Consider the following 16,101-nt stretch of genomic DNA (forward strand, 5'->3'; position numbering starts at 1 on the left):
AAAAAAGGTTATTACCTCCCATTTATGTTCACTTTGCATTTCAAAGGCCGGGTCCTCCTGCCTGTCACACCCTCGTTAAAAAAGTTTAATCCCGACACGGATGAAGGACGCGGCCCGTCTGCTGAAGTCCAATGGTTGCAGGGAAGTGATGAAATGAGCAGGAAGGGAAGGAAGGAAGGGAAGGAAGGCGGCGAGCGGGAGATGATCTGAAGGCCACTTTATCTGCCAGAAGTCACACCGAGCGATTGCCACCAATGAGGCGAGGAGATTAGCGAGTGGGTGTTTAGGTGGGTGGACGGGGGATGAAGCAAAGCGTCAGAGACTGCTGGAAGCCAGGAGGTGAGAAATGAGTGCACGTGAGCGTCTGTGTGTGTGTGTGTGTGTGTGTGTGTGAGTCTGTGTGTGTGGGCATGTCTTCCACGAAGGGTGGCAGTTACAACCAATGTGTTTGATCCCACTATACTTAACCTCAATGCATCTTTCATGAACTAACCTCATTATTATAAATCCACCATCACCTCCAACCCACGGGACTCTGAAAGTGAGAATGTTCCTTTTATCTTTTATCCATCATTGATAAAGTATGAGGAGCACCAGGAATAAGTCATAAGATGGAGCCTGAGCTGGTCCTCCATAACACGTCTGCAGCTGGTCTGACTGCAACGACTACGATTATATATCGTATATCTGTATGCACACGTCTGCTCTCTACAGCGACGGGTTCAGTGTCCTGCTGAAGGACACAAGGTCTCGCACAGCCGGGACTCGAACCATCGATCCCCTAACTGAGAGACCCCCCATGGTCTTAATGTACCTCATGGGGACATGTCAACCGTTTGTTGAATTACTTCAATCTCCCTGATGATAAAGGCAAACACACGGCAGCCACTAGAACGTTCTGGTGGTCCACCTGATGAAGCCGTCTTCACGTCTACAAAGTCTGGATGAAATAAGTTTCACAGTGAAACTAATGTGTCGTGTGGGTGTGAATGAATCTAATTTGATTGACAGTGGCCTGGCAGTTCATGTAAATAGTCCCTGAACTGTCCTCACATGACATCACGTTTAAAGAATCTTCAACCCGCTGAGGAACAAGGACCAACACACAAGTACACAACCTCTCAGGCGACAGACACACACAGTTTCTAGAGGACACAGTCGCTCATGCAAGAACATATAGAGTAGTGTTGACTTGGTAAAAAGAGGCCACAGTAGCTGGAACCTTTTACTTGTTATTAATAAATATATATATATATATATATATATATATATATATATATATATATATATATATAAATATAAATAAATAAAGGGAAAGCGTGGAGGTTCCATGGGGTTAAAACCTGAATCTGTGTTGGCCCACAGTACCGTGCACGTGTCATAACAAATTATTTCAAACTCCATATTCATCATCTCATTCCAGATGCTTTTTAATGTCTGCAAAGAGTCTGTGAAGCTGGATAAATAAGCAGGAAAGACATTATTATTTCAAAAGGAAATCAAACCGTGCGGCAGGTTGAGAGAGAAGAGAGGAAGTGAGAGTGACTTTGTACGAAGGGATTGTTCTTCCTCCTTGTACACACACACACACACACAGACACACACACAGACACACACACACGTATATCTGTATGCACACGTGCAGGTGTGTGTCTTGTGAGCCTCGTGTGTACGTGTGCGACTACGCGAGACGGGAAGGAACGACTTGATATACAAAAACAGAAGATTGAGAAGCTGATCAAAGAAGTTAAATAAATTCATGTATGCAGACTGACACACTTGCAAGAGTCATGTGTGTGTATGTGTGTGTGTGTGTGTGTGTGTGTCCCAGTGATCATCTTTGAAGTCAGAAGAACAGACACTTGTGTTTCCGTGGCTGTGTGTTATTCAGCAGGACACACACATCCACCTAAACGTGTACATACACAACACACTGTGACTGCATTCAGTGTGAGAGAGGCTGTTTACTTATTTATTTACAAAGCACAAACCAAGGTAGCTGTGTACCTGTATGCACCTGTATGCATCTTTATGCACCTGTATGCATCTTTATGCACCTGTATACACCTGTACGCACCTTTCACACTCGCAGCTGAAGCAGCTTAATTCCTCCTGATGTGAATGAACCCTGCAGTAATATGTGTTGGACCGTGTCAGTCTGTTAAAAAGATGAATTCATTAAAAAAGCAGCCTTGAGGGACGATCTGTTGTGCAATTTCAAACTTTAAATTAATATTTTTAATTTTGATGACACATTTTATCAAAACCACAATCCAGACGTTTCACTTACTCATTTTGCTTGTGGATTATTAGATGTTTAGGTACATTGTGCATGTTTATTCATCACTGAATGGGGTCTCGCTGCATTCACACACAGACCAGACACTCAAACGTTTCACTGCAGCTCGGACCGGGTTCACTCTGCATTGAGGAGCAAACACAAACAAACACAAACAAACACAACAAAGCCAGAGAATTGATCCTGACATTTATTGAATCAAATTGAAATCAAAATTCTGAAAAACATGCCAAACCTCTGCAACCTTCTTTTGGCCTTCTCACAAAGATCTGAGCTGTTAGAGTTCAGTTACACACACACACACACACACACACACACACACACACACAGTTACTCGCTCCAGCAGAGAAGGATTTCTCAGAGCACTTATAGAAAAGCTTGATACTTATTCCCCATAATCCATGAAGACCTGATGTTAGAGGTCTCCTTAGCGAGTTCCCTTTACACTCAGCTGAGGTCCAGACTCGGCCTTCAGATACTTCATGGAGGGTTTTCTCTTCGGGGCTGTGTAATCTATTATTTTAAGAGTAAAGAACTGTTGGTTCCAACTCATTAGTTTGACTTGGCAGAACTTAAAACCAGTACAATCCCAAAATGCGGACCGGCCCGAGTGGCACCGTGGCACTGCCTCCTCTGTGAAGAATGATATGGTGTGATATTGGGGTCGGAGCCGCCGGCTCTCTGCTTCAGCCCTACGTTGTTTTCCTTCCTCTGAGTACGTTTTCTGAGCTGTGTAATTACCGCTGTCATCTCTATCGCGCCGCCACCGCGGCCGAGCCAACACAAATGTCCACAAGCGACCTGGGAGTGGGTTAGAAAAAAAAAGATCTGGCTCAGAAATTCCTGCAGAGGAGTTTCTGCTTTCTTTGTTCAAAGCGGGTGCATCGCCTCCCGGGCTGAATTCTCTCAGCGCCGTGCGGGCGGCCGGGGAACGCCGCTCAAAACACCCGCTAGCTTACGCCGCCTGAACGCAAACGAAAGACTGAGGTCACACACTTGGAAAGCGTGCGAGACAAAAAGGCGTCTTACATGCAGACGCACTTTGTGGACGGTTTTGCTCCGAGGTTCATCATCGCTCCCTAAAGGGCGTTTGATCTGTCCCCTCCTCGACTCGGTCTGATGGGCGCCGCTCTGCTATGGCGGCGGCTTCTTCTTTTTCTTCTTCTTCGCTGCGTATCGTTACAAATTCTGACTCTGAAAGTTCAAACATGCCGTCCCTGAGGAGGACGACTGATTCTACAGCAGAGAGAAAGAGAGAGAGAGAGAGAGAGAGAGAGAGAGAGAGAGAGAGAGAGAGAGAGAGAGAGAGAGAGAGAGAGAGAGAGAGACCCCCTGCTGAGACTTCCTCTGCTTTTCTGAGAAGTGGGGAAGGCGAGGGGGGAGTGTGTGTGCGTGTGTGTGTGTGTGTGTGTGTGTGTGTGTGTGTGTTTAGAATTGGAGGGAAGAGAGGAATGTTTGAGTAGTTGATCATCCTCCCATCTCTTCAGCAGCAGGACGGGTCAGAGTCCTGAAGCGTGTGAACACGCGTGTTTCTGAGGAACAACATGGATTCATCTCTCTCTCACACACTCACACACACACACACACACACACAGAACGCTGAGCGGATTCTCGTGCATTTGCTTTCGATTGCCGAACACAATTGCTTACTTATGAACAAATAGGATGCCACTGAATCCTGTGGGGAGAATTCACAACAACACAGGCAGGACAAGAAAAAGGTCCACCTGAGTCTTCCATCATGCTCAGACTTAACAGCCACAATGCAGAGAGAGAGAGAGAGAGAGAGAGAGAGAGAGAGAGAGAGAGAGAGAGAGAGAGAGAGAGAGAGAGAGAGAGAGAGCTCTTCAGCACATCAATGGGAGGATGTGCTGGACAGAGTGAGGGATGGATGGAGAAGAGACAGAGGAAATGCAAGAGACAAAGCGAGAGGAAACAGCGAAGAACAAAGTCCTGGAGAGAGTCGTCCACGTGCAGAGAGTCCAGCGCAGGAAGTGGCGTGTTGATGACGAGGCCTGAAGGACAGAAGAGCGCCAACACGTGAGCAGATGGATGTTCTTCACCTGTTCCTGCTCCTTCAGTCTGAGGAGTGAGCAGCAGCTTCTACCTCTGAGATGAATTCCCTTCCTCTAAACGATGAAAGTGAGCGCGTTGTGATAACGACAGCCGGTTGGATCATGTCGGCCTGAGAGCGATGAAGCCGTCTGGGGAGGGATAACGAGCGCGTCAGCGCTGCATTGTCCAACAGCACTTTGTTGTCCCCAGAGAGATAAAACACGAGCAGGTTTCAGGACGGCGAGGCCGAGCTGAGGGAACGTGCGCACGGCGTTTAGAGCCGTGTTACTGAATCTGTTGCTGCTGGGAGATGCCATTGTTGGCTGTGAGCACATGATGAGCGGGGAGGAGGACGAGGGCTGAAAGAAATGGGTGAGGAAGAGAGTAAAGGAGGGGGGCCGTCCCCTGGAGAGCCTGGTCAGGCATTAATCTTCTGCCTTTGACAGCTCCCTGAAACTTTCTCAAGAAGAGCCATTTCCTTGAGCTATTATAATGCTTCAGTCAAGCACAACCCACACTGAGTGTTGGGGAAGGAGGGAGGACGGAGAGAGAGAGAGAGAGAGAGAGAGAGAGAGAGAGAGAGAGAGAGAGAGAGAGAGAGAGAGAGAGAGAGAGAGAGAGAGAGAGAGAGAGAGAGAGAGAGAGAGAGAGTTAGTGGGCTCTCAGCAGACTGTTAGAGATCATTTAGTGATGAGATCTGTCACATGGAGAAAGTATTTCTGTGGTATTTTATACAAAATGACTGGAACCTTTGAGCAAAGCTCACGATGCTTTAACCAAATGAGCGAGAACCAACTCAGACAAATGGAGAAATAGTCCTATTAAAGACTTCTTCCTTGCATACGTCTGAATTTTAAAAAAGAAACTCGGTTAACTCACAAAATGTCTCAAATCCTAAATTTGCGCCAGAAGGAATATTTTCTAAAATGTTGCGTCAACCTTTAAATTAAAGGATTTGAGACGGCAGCTTTTCTTACTTTTTGTTATTTCGCTTTTTGAATTGTTTTTAAATCCCGTTTTCTCTGCATTATGTTTTCATGTTTTGATGTGAGGCCCTTCTGCCGCCTTGTTGTGGAAACACAGATAAACTTGCGTTGCCTGATCTGATGCAGAGGAATTATTCATGTTTTTCATGACTGTGTGTAAACGCACATATAGAACTAAGTCCCCCACTGTGACAACAAGAAGGAAACTGCATTATGAACAACCTACAACTTAATTCATTTATTCATCGTCAGAGAGCACAAACACGTGTTCCTCTTGTCTTAAATAACGCTCAGTGGTTCACATCATCTGATAACATCCATGAAGCTGCTTGTGCAGGAATGAGAATGTTTGCTTCAGTCACACACCAACGACATCAATCTGTGAATCTTCTCCTCTCCGTCTCGGCTTCTCTAAACACGTGGAGTGACACCGTCGCTGCATCACGTCAGTCTGCAGCGTGTGAGTCCTCCTTGCACAATATTATGAAGCGTGAGTGTGTGCATGCTGTCAATGTGTCTCTGCTCCAATGGCCCGGTTCCCTCTCTCCATCCTCGGACACGTTGTGGTTACTTCTCTCTCTCGGGGACGGCGGCGCCGGCTGTCACAGGTTGTCCTCCAGGTGTGGACGACGCTGCCAGCGGCACCGTGACCCGACTCCTCCTCCACCTGCGATTAAAATGCGGGGCGGACGGCGCGAGGTCGGGGCCGGCGACCGGGCTCGGTGGCTTCCAAATCAGTGGACAAATGAGTTTCTCGACCCCGGCGCCGGGTTCAAGGATGGCCAGCTGGCGTCCTCTGGGCACGACTACCGGGACAAAGAAGAGGAAGCTGAATGGAGGACAAGAAGAAGAGACGGGGACGCGAAGGAGAGCGCGTCCAGGAAAATGGAAGCACATGCATGATGAAGAAATGAAACACAAAGGAAGCAAGAGGTAGACGAGCCTCGATGGAAGAGGAAGAGAGGAACGTTACAGAGACAGAGGGCACGAGAGGAGAGACTCTTTCTTCTTGCCAGATGCTGCGAAACAGCAGACAGAGCATATTGTTATATTAATAAAACGAGTGAATGTGGGAAAGTGTGATGAATCACCCTGAACAGGTGGAAATGAGATGCGGTGTTGAAATACGACACAGGAGGGAACTCAGATATTCAGCCACTGACAGTCAAAGTAAACATGGTCCTGTTGAAGCGTTCTGGTCGGCACAGAATCAGGTTGAAGGTTCAGTTAGTATTCATGTTTCAGCTCTTCTCATTCATCTGATTTATGACGCTTTTCCAAAGCAGATACCGTATTTCATAAGTTGAAAAACATTTTTTGCAAAGCAGTTGGTTATTTTAATTGAATTAGTTGTGGTGCAAATAAATCTAGCTTGAATAAAATGGTATGACGAAAATAAAGTTGATGCACATGAATTTGTTTTACCATTTATTTGTCATTTTACAGATTTAAAGCCATATATTTGTCGATCTTCCAAGCGTCTCACTTGTTTGGATCGTGCTGTTTGTGAGTCTGCACATCAGTGTGAGACGCACCACGAGCTTCATCGCATTCATCACGACTCCATTTCTAAATATTGTGCGATATGTTTTGGATCCAGACAGCAGGTGTGAACCCGTCGTGACCAGCGGGGCGCTTGTTTGGATCAGCTGTTTCTCTGAGCCGTGACTCTTCCATAAGATGATTTCATTGCTTTTCCAGCCGGTGCGAGCTCTCTGGGCTTCCTGCAAACATTCCCAACGTGCGCTCAGCGATGTGTTCAGTGGGCCGTCCTGCAGTCGGCATTCAGAGCCGCTGTGCAGTCACTCATTCAGCCTTTTGTGAGCATCTTTTGTGGAGCTCAGTCCACAAAAGATGCTCACCAGAACATGTCCTGGGAGAGTGGGCAGAGGAAGTGTTTCCTTTTTTATTGCCTTTAATTATCTCAGAACGGGGGTGAATGCAAGAGATGGCGACGTGCACCACTCCTCTTCCACTGGGTCACCTCTGAAAGAACTGGACATGTGGGGACAAACATCCAGACATTCCTTCTTATGTTTAATGTTTAGAAACAATCTCACACATTTACACGAGTGCATATGTGCAGAGTCACACTTTACAATAACAATAATATATATATACACATACACATATATATACACACACACACACTTGTGAAATTTGAAATGAATCTCTTTGATTGAAGGCTGAAACCAACCAGTTGTGAGACCGCGAGGCCCAATCAAGCAGACACAAGTAAACTGTGGGCACAATATGATCCGGCACAGGAAGTCTGATTTAGTAATTCAGCTGAGAGGTGGAGAGTATAAATCTAGCTGTGGCTGACATCAGAAGTCTATCTGGCAATACTTACAGTGTGTTAATGAGTCCATTCAGCAAATATGAGTTGTTAAGACAACAATGAAGCCTTCAAAGTTGAACCGTTTCTGATAAACAAGCAGAACTCCGTTCCCCAAATAAGAACTACAATTCTGAAATAAATTTCCCCAACAGCAGGCCTGGGACACATAAGTGCCGAGAGTAAATCAAACCTCAGAAGAATAACACAGGAGACAGATAACCTGTAGGTGATGCGTGACCGTCTGGGAAATTGATATTTAAGTATCGGGCCTCACTCTCCATTTTCCATGCCATCATTCAACGAGCGCGATCGGGAGGAAAGAAGAGGACGGATCGCAGCCTGAAGATCACAGACAGGTTTCCAGCGTCATGGCGGTGGGGCAGAGGAGGTATCTGCTGACCCTGCAGCACTCTGTCATCAATCTTCAGCAGGTCATCAAATGGGCAGGGACGGAGGAGGCCGGGGCAATTGGATTCGCCAATCCTGATGGATCCGCTGCTGGTTGCTGGGCGGGTTTCATTGTGGAAGCGATGGGAACGATGGGACGAAGACGCTTTACCTTCTGGAGAGCGTGGTGTGTGAGAACAGACATATTTGTACTTGTTTGAAAAAGAAAAGTACTGTCTCTTGGGTCTGTCGTGAAAAAGTGTGTTTCTATTAGCCTGACACACACACACACACACACACACACACAACTTGGCCTTTGAACAAGGTCAAGCCTGTAACCGGGTAACGATCGCTCCTCATCAACATCTGGGGAGATCCATTGCTCTGCATATTGGCCTGGACAGTCCCTCTGAAGCCGACTGTCTTTGGACGTTTCAAGCCTGTCAGTTGTGTACGAGCAGCCGGCTCAGAGACGTCTGCTGCCCAGAGAGACGACTCTACCTGCTGCTCCACATCCGCCTCCAGCTCAGGACAACGGCCGAGTTATGCTTCAGCATCCTGACTGTTCCCTTTCCAGTTACCTTAAAAGTCTCTGGGTCTTTGGTTAAATAAAATACATGAATGGATCCCCCTCTCTTGAATGTTGAAAGTTTAAAGTGTTTTAATAAAAAGGCAAAACTAAAAAGTGGCCAAACTAATCTACAAAACAACGTCAACAAGTCGCTTCCACAGGCCCGTGATGTATACTTGTATACAAGTATACATGTATGCATGTATACTTGTATGCATGTATACTTGTATGCATGTATACTTGTATGCATGTATGCATGTATACATGTATACTGGCATGCATGTATACTTGTGATTATGCCACTGTGGTGTATTGGATGAGTATCATAAACTTGTATCTGCCACAGCTTGTTTCCTACATCCCATGTAAAGCCCCGTTGGCATGTTGTCAAGAGAAGCAGTTGGATTGTTGCTCTACAACATGTCATCCCTGTACATGTTGAGTTGTGTAACTGCCGTTTCTTTTTCTCACATTCACGTCATGGTACAGATCTGGAACAATGGCGTTAAGTAAAAGACTTATGATGGAAATCAAATTGTGAAAACCGGCAGGAGGAAAAGAAAAAGAAAGACATGACCACATGAAAGCTGTGTGATCAATTCTTCAAATATTCATAATTCCATGAATTGTTTAATTCTATTTCATTTAAAATTTCGCCTAATTTGTCTCAGGATTACACTCGGGGTGACTCTGCAGATGTAAATGTTGGACAATTCAACCTCATTTTGTTGCCGGGAAATGTGGTAATGAAATAAATGATGATTCATAAACAACAAGATGGATATTTAAGAATCAAAGAAAAGGCCGACAGTCTTTAATCAGTGCTCTCACATAAGAGCGTAGCACACACAGATCCACGCAGATGTTTGTGGATTTTACAAATTATTCTCCAAAAACTATAGAAGCCCATTTCCGCAAAAAAAAGAAGTATGACAAAAAAAAAAAAAATGAGATAGCAAGTGCGCGTGCTGTTTTTTGTCACTTTTTTTTGGTCATGACTTTTTTTTGTCATAATGTTTTTTTTTATTTTTGTGTCACAGTTATGACTTTTTTGTGTCGAAAATGGGCTTCCATGAAAATCAGCTGGTGGAGGTGCAATCTGTTGTGTGCTTGCCTCTTTAATTCCTTTTGACTGTCCATCACTTCCATCGTTTCCCTTTTGCCTGTGGATTGTGACAATGGGGAAAATAGAATAATGACCTTAAGTCTTTCTCACAACCAATTAAGCAGCATAACCTTGTGTTTGTGTACCGATCTCCGCTCCTTTAGTCCCATGACACAGACCGTCCATCATTACTCTGACAGCTGAAGGTATCATAGCCAACCGTGTTGTATATTTTATAGTTCTACAGGTACATGAAGCGTAAACAGAGGGGGACCAATTAGAAAGAAAACGTAAGACTTGATTCAACAGACTATCGGCGAGACTCGACCAATCAGATTACATTACCTTAACTCTTAGACGAGAACACCACTAAATGTCCCGCAGGTTAACTTCAGTCCAACTAGTTTAGAGCAGTGTTCTCCTTTCTAAAGGTTCTCCTGAGAATACGGTTCCTGAATGCTGTGACGTGTTGAGACACTTAGTGTAAGAGAAGCTGCGACATTAGCACATGGTGCTGTGAGAAAGGGACGATCTTCAGCCATGAAGCTCAGCCTGACAAAACCTTTTGGATGCGCTCCAATAGACGGCAGAAGATACACTAACGGGTGTGTTGTACTATTTAACAACAACACAACAGCATTTTGAGACGGGTACTTTCTTTGTCCATGTTTTAACCGCTTGTAGTCTTGGTACACGAGATATTCAGATAAAACGCACAGAAAGAACAACAAACATCAAATGCTGCTCACTCAAAGAGAAAAAGAAGGGAAATACCAATACTAATACATAATTGATTAAATACATACATAAGTTATATACATAAATACATAAATGAATAATAAAATACAAAACAAAGGGATGAAGAAATACAAATGGTAGTATCTGAAGTTCTTTTCAGAAAGGACGGTGTATAATGTGAAATTGTACGTGGAGGGGATCCAGTTTTAACCATCTGATGGTTATGAAAACACAACTACAGTCTGCTAACTGTCACTGCAACTCATTAGACAACCACACACTAATGACGATACCTTTGATCTATTCTTTGTTTATGGCATCCCATATTATGCTTTCCCAGCTTTCATAGCTTTACGGCTTCCAATAAAAACCTAAAAGTCCAGCTGCTGTCTTCCACTTTTATTGGAAGTGTGTTTAGCTCACTGCTGTGAGCTGAACACTGACCTTTGTGTGAAATAAACACAGTTAGCTCATATTCATTTCAGTTATGTCTCTCAAAAAATAATGTGATTGGTGTTCTGTGATGCTTGTTGGTAGTTTAATATTCGCACATTCCTGATTAATTCTCAAGCTTCTTTTCTAATATTCAGTGGCCAACGGGGCCGCTGGGCCTCTGGGCATGACCACCACACTTCAGTGCATTCATATAATTCTGCTAACAAAGCAACAATCATCTTTTGAGTGAAACGCATACAGTGCATCCGTTCAAGCAAGAACCATGAGCTCAACCACAGTGCCTGTTTAAGCAGATGAGAGAAAGGAAAGACTGAATTGTAGCCGAGCTGGATACAGGGAAGGTTAAAGGGGTCGTAAGACATGAACATAGTGAAATGGTGCAGACAGCCACTGTCACAGCCACGAGGACGGGATGTGTGTGTCTGTGCGCTGGTGGGGGGGTTGACTGCTGTGAGTAATGGCTCCTGTCTGACAGGGCCTTGGGAAATGGAGTCGAAGAGATCGATACGTTATAATGTTAACAACGATCCTTCCTCCCATTGTGCTGCCTGAGACAAATCTATTAAAGATCCATCGCCTTGCATCGTCACATCCACTGCCAACGGCGTGCAGAGAGGAGAAGGGAGCAAGTGAAAGGAAAAGAGAGGAAGCGAGCGGTTAGGAAGTGGGGTCTGCTGCTATGCTGCGACGCTGCTCTGGAACATAAAGGTTTGCATTGTGTCGTGAGATGTTCGCTCAGATTCATGCACTTGTTGGTAATTTGCTTTGATCGATCGGCAGCTCAATGGAATGCGTCTGCGTAGAGACGCTCCTGCCGCCGCATTGATCAGCCATTAACCAAGAAACATCGACGAACGTTTTGACGTTTCTGAAAACGAGGACGACCCTTCTCTCAAACAGGTCCGTAGTGTCTTTAAAAGTCATTATTTTGACGAGAATTTTGTTCAGAATCACTACATTGCACATCTTGGGGACAATGGCGTGAAACATATTTGGATAATCTGTTGAGGGAGAGAAGCCATGGAAAGTTTCCAATGTCTCAGAGAGGTTTAAAAGTTCTTGCTTAAACAGTTCAGCCTGTCACTACATCTCCCAAGGGAATGTCGAGCGGAGAAACATTTGTCGTTTTTTCTCCAGGGGCCTTGTGTATGCATGCATGTATGCATGTATGTGTGCGTTAGTGTGCGTTTGTGTGCGTTTGTGTGCGAGTGTGTGCAATCGGAGCGGCCCCTCAGACCAGGATGAGCAGTGAGGAGTGACGACAGCTAACGTCAACCATGTCTGATGGGCCACATGTGGAATTTTCATTACAGGGGAAAGTCAGGCAGTCGCACATGCGTGCGACGCCGTCCGCATGACGAGGAGGAACGGGGGAAGATATGGTCAGCTGAGGTTGGGCAAAGTCTCAGCTGCCCCGGGAACTCCTGCTTTTCACCACCACCCACGCACATTCATGTTTACGTGGTTTTGTGCAACGGGAGGACAGAGGTTGCGTTCACAGCGAGTCACACCATAAAACCTGGCTCACCTCTCCAACCCCGCTCCTTTATTGTGGAAGAAGCTACGACACCAAAGCGTGCACACAAACATCTAAACATGTTGAAGCACCAGCGGACACAAATAGGTTTCCCCTCCCCCACGACCCCCTGCAGACAGGGCCTTGCAGAACCAGCAACTGTACATTCTGAGACTTTACGATCTTGACCTCATATGTAAGTGCCACAGAGCTGCATTGAGGGGATCAGCTTAAGTGAAAGGGCCCCACCCGTCCTTCCTGCTGCGACCCCCCAAGCTGGACACGGATCAGGTTGCACCACCCAACCCCCCTCCAGATGTGAGTCAGGGGGGCATCCTGAGGCTCCAGTAATGTGTGTGTGTGGGTGTGTGTGTGTGGGGGTGTAGGGCACACTCCAGTGTCGGCAATGTCACACCCCCCTGGCACTTGACGCCACCGACCTGTCAATGAGATGGATGGGCCTGTGATGCCGATGTAATGTTTGGGTGGGGTGAGCCTCTTGCTCTGCGTGACACCCTTTCCTGTAACGAGCACCTCTTTAGTAGCTCGCCCTGAAGCACCCAGTCACACCAACGACCCTGGAGACCGACAGATCCTCCACTCAGACTCCACCTCAGCGCTCCCTCGCCACAGAGGTCTTTATTAGCTGCTTTATTTTAAGCCCTGAGTCCAGACTGCACCGTTCCTGTCAGCATCCACATGCACAAGCCCTCGCCTCCCTGCTGTTCCCCAACGGTCAGACACGATGTTGGGTTCAGATCACAAGAGGTCTGCATGTTACGATGGCTGTGGACGGTCAGGACGCCCATGCTGTTCATGATTTAATTCACACATCTGTTTTCCTTATCGATTGCCCCGCTCACATTTTAATGGCGGGCCAAATGTAGTGAGGATTGTAGTTCTTGTTCTGAGTGGCCAGCTTATCAGATTTTCCCTTCACACCCACGTTGTCAAACACCGAGCACGGGTTGACCATTAAGCAGCAATAAGTCAATACAAAGACCAAAGTGGTAACACTTAGAAACCTTTCAAACCTTCCCCCTGCCGCTTGAATATTTAATATGTTGGTGTCTGGTGCTCTAAATCTCAAGATGGCTGCCGAGGATCTGTCAGTACTGAGCATGTGCCAAGTCCTTCCTAATGCAGGATTGGGTTCGCACGTCAGCGGGTGTAGATTTATGTTCAAGGCACAGAGTCGTGGTCAAATATCAATCAATAAAGTATCACCAGGAGGTTAAAGGCTTGACCCGCTGCAGGAATCAATGTCCTCATCCATAACCAGTTAGAGGAGAGATTTAAACTGTCTTTAAAGTGAAGTTGGTATTTATTTCTTGGGAATGTTAAAGAGTAGCGTTACATCTATACCATTATCATCCTAGCAGCGCTCTAGACATCATGATTTTTAATCATTCTATACATCCTCGTATGCTGTGGTCCAGAGATTTGGTAACGGAAGAATTGGTAACGGCGTTTGATCATTTTTTCCATGAAACAAATTAGTCAGAGGACTTTCAGTGGATTTCACTCTGCAGTGAGGCAAAACCCTCCCCACGCCAGGAAGACGAGACATCTCCCACACACACACACACACACACACACACACACCAACGCATGTTCACACACACATGCGAGGAGCTATTCAGACAGACAAATGCTCTCAGACAGATAGATCGGCTCACACAGAGCCAAGGACATTCTTAGCAAACACACAAACGGTCACACTTGCACAACCTCAGTGGATACAAGCTAACCCCGACCGCTCACATCGCTCCCACATAGCAAACACAATGCTGCGTTTGAATTAATGCCCGTGTGCGGCTGGGGTCTATGGGAAGCACTATAAAGCATGCAAATCTCTGAGAATACACACACATTTACACAAAACACCAACCAGATATTCCCACAAGCAGACAAATGCGGTTGTGGACAGACAAATGTACCCACACAGTACACATTCCTATAAATATACACGCATTCTCAAGGGATATACTTTCTCTGCGGGTGAATCTGCTGAGTGAGATGCACATATATCAACGTAAGCTCTCTGGGTGTCACAGATAGAAGTCACAGGACGATATTGGCATATTTGTGGGCAACAAGGCATGCGGACAAATGTAGTTATGCCGTTTCCTGACCAGACAGGTGTGGCTGCCCACTGCTGTGCTTTAACGTGTCACACTCTACGCTGAGAGGAAGATTTAAAGTGACGCAATACTGTGGTTTATGATTGTGTCTGTTTCTCTGTTAAGAATAGAACAGACAATAAATATTGAATATATGAATACACACGTAATAACATCAACACACAAACACATGCCGGGTCTTTGCACCGATGGTAAACGGGGCCACACAGACTCAGGAAATACTGTCACACACGTTTACAAATTAAATTAGCTCTTTGTTCTCCCAAAAGCAGCCAGGCTTATCTGCAAGCATCAGCCTCTCTACAAAGAGCCGTTTAAAGCCTTCAAGCCTCAACTCAGTAAGCACTTGTGTTTACACACAATACAGTTTCAGAAACTCTAGCAAATTGTATTTTAATCAATAAAGCTAATTTCATTGAAGACATTATTTGACTGGTCTGATATTGGCATTAGTTACTAAGCACACGGCAGTAAAACCAAAGTTTCCCTGCTGGATTGAACAATACTTTGTGCCAACACAAAAACACATTGTGAGCTCCTGCAGGAGCAGCTCTGCTTGGTTTCTGCCACAGATCTTTAAAACACATCATCAACACTGTTGTTTGCAGGATGTGTGTGTCCATCACCGTCCTGGTTCAGCTGCAGTAACAATGTGGCTTCAATGACGACATCACAACGCTGGTGACACACTTTTAAAATGAGGAAGCAGAATATGATGCGAGTGGCCGGAGCGTCCGGACTGAAACACAGCTGTTGTAATCTCATTTCAAATTACCTAACAATGTGATTCGGATTGGATTTGGGATTTCTTTTTGCTGCCCAGACTTTCTAAAATCAATCTGGATGTGGAAACAAAAAAAAAATGATTTGAGCTCACAGTCTGAACAAAGTTGCAGCAGGAAGTGGGTGAAAAATATCAAACCTATTTTAAAACAATCCTCCCTTTGTTTGACTTGCAATAATATGGAACAATACTATGCATCTACGTTGGTGAAATTCCTATGAAGTCGGACTATGGCTGCTTTGTAAAATTGCAAAACTCTCCAGATTGGCTTCTTTTCCAGTCGTGACTTTGATCTATCTGCTGTTTCACGGCCTTAATTGCCCCTTAATTTGTGTGAGCAGCAGACCCTGATGTTGGGGGCCGATCAAGAGGCAAAGCTCAGTTGGGTAAAAACAGTGACCCACTATGAAACAGCCCCGTTGCCCCACACAGCTCCTCAGTGGCCCCGATGCTCACTGAGCTCGGGGCCCTGAGGACGCGTGGAGAAGCACAAACACTGGACCGGGGACCAAAGGCCTTTAATTAGCAGTGTTGGTTGGAGCAGCTCTAGAGCAGAAAACCCTCTGGTGAGTTCTGCTTGAACTCATAATAATGAAGACGTGCTCTTTCTGCGGCCAGCAAGGCAAAAACAAGCATCATTCTTTCTGTGACTCACAACAGATGAACGCACACCTTCACGCAGAGAGACCGACACCAGGGCAGCTGGTGACTCGTACGAG

At 45.7% G+C, this 16,101-nt stretch overlaps 1 protein-coding gene across 2 annotated transcripts in view; it reads right to left on the minus strand.

Annotated features, from left to right (window-relative positions):
• Positions 1 to 16,101, minus strand: part of LOC137793677 (ephrin type-B receptor 3-like) — a 104,873-nt gene that overhangs the window by 70,974 nt on the left and 17,798 nt on the right. For both annotated transcript variants that reach the window (XM_068589975.1, XM_068589971.1), the window contains exons 2-3: positions 2,291 to 2,421; positions 2,078 to 2,158 (exon numbers count right to left, since the gene is read on the minus strand). The gene's annotated coding sequence lies outside the window, so the exon portion shown is untranslated. The remainder of the gene's footprint in view (positions 1 to 2,077; positions 2,159 to 2,290; positions 2,422 to 16,101) is intronic.

The sequence above is a fragment of the Clinocottus analis genome, unplaced genomic scaffold (genome assembly GCF_023055335.1).
Source record: "Clinocottus analis isolate CAN_PGR_092001 unplaced genomic scaffold, fCliAna1.0.p SCAF_23, whole genome shotgun sequence".
In the NCBI taxonomy this organism is placed as follows: Eukaryota; Metazoa; Chordata; class Actinopteri; order Perciformes; family Cottidae; genus Clinocottus; species Clinocottus analis.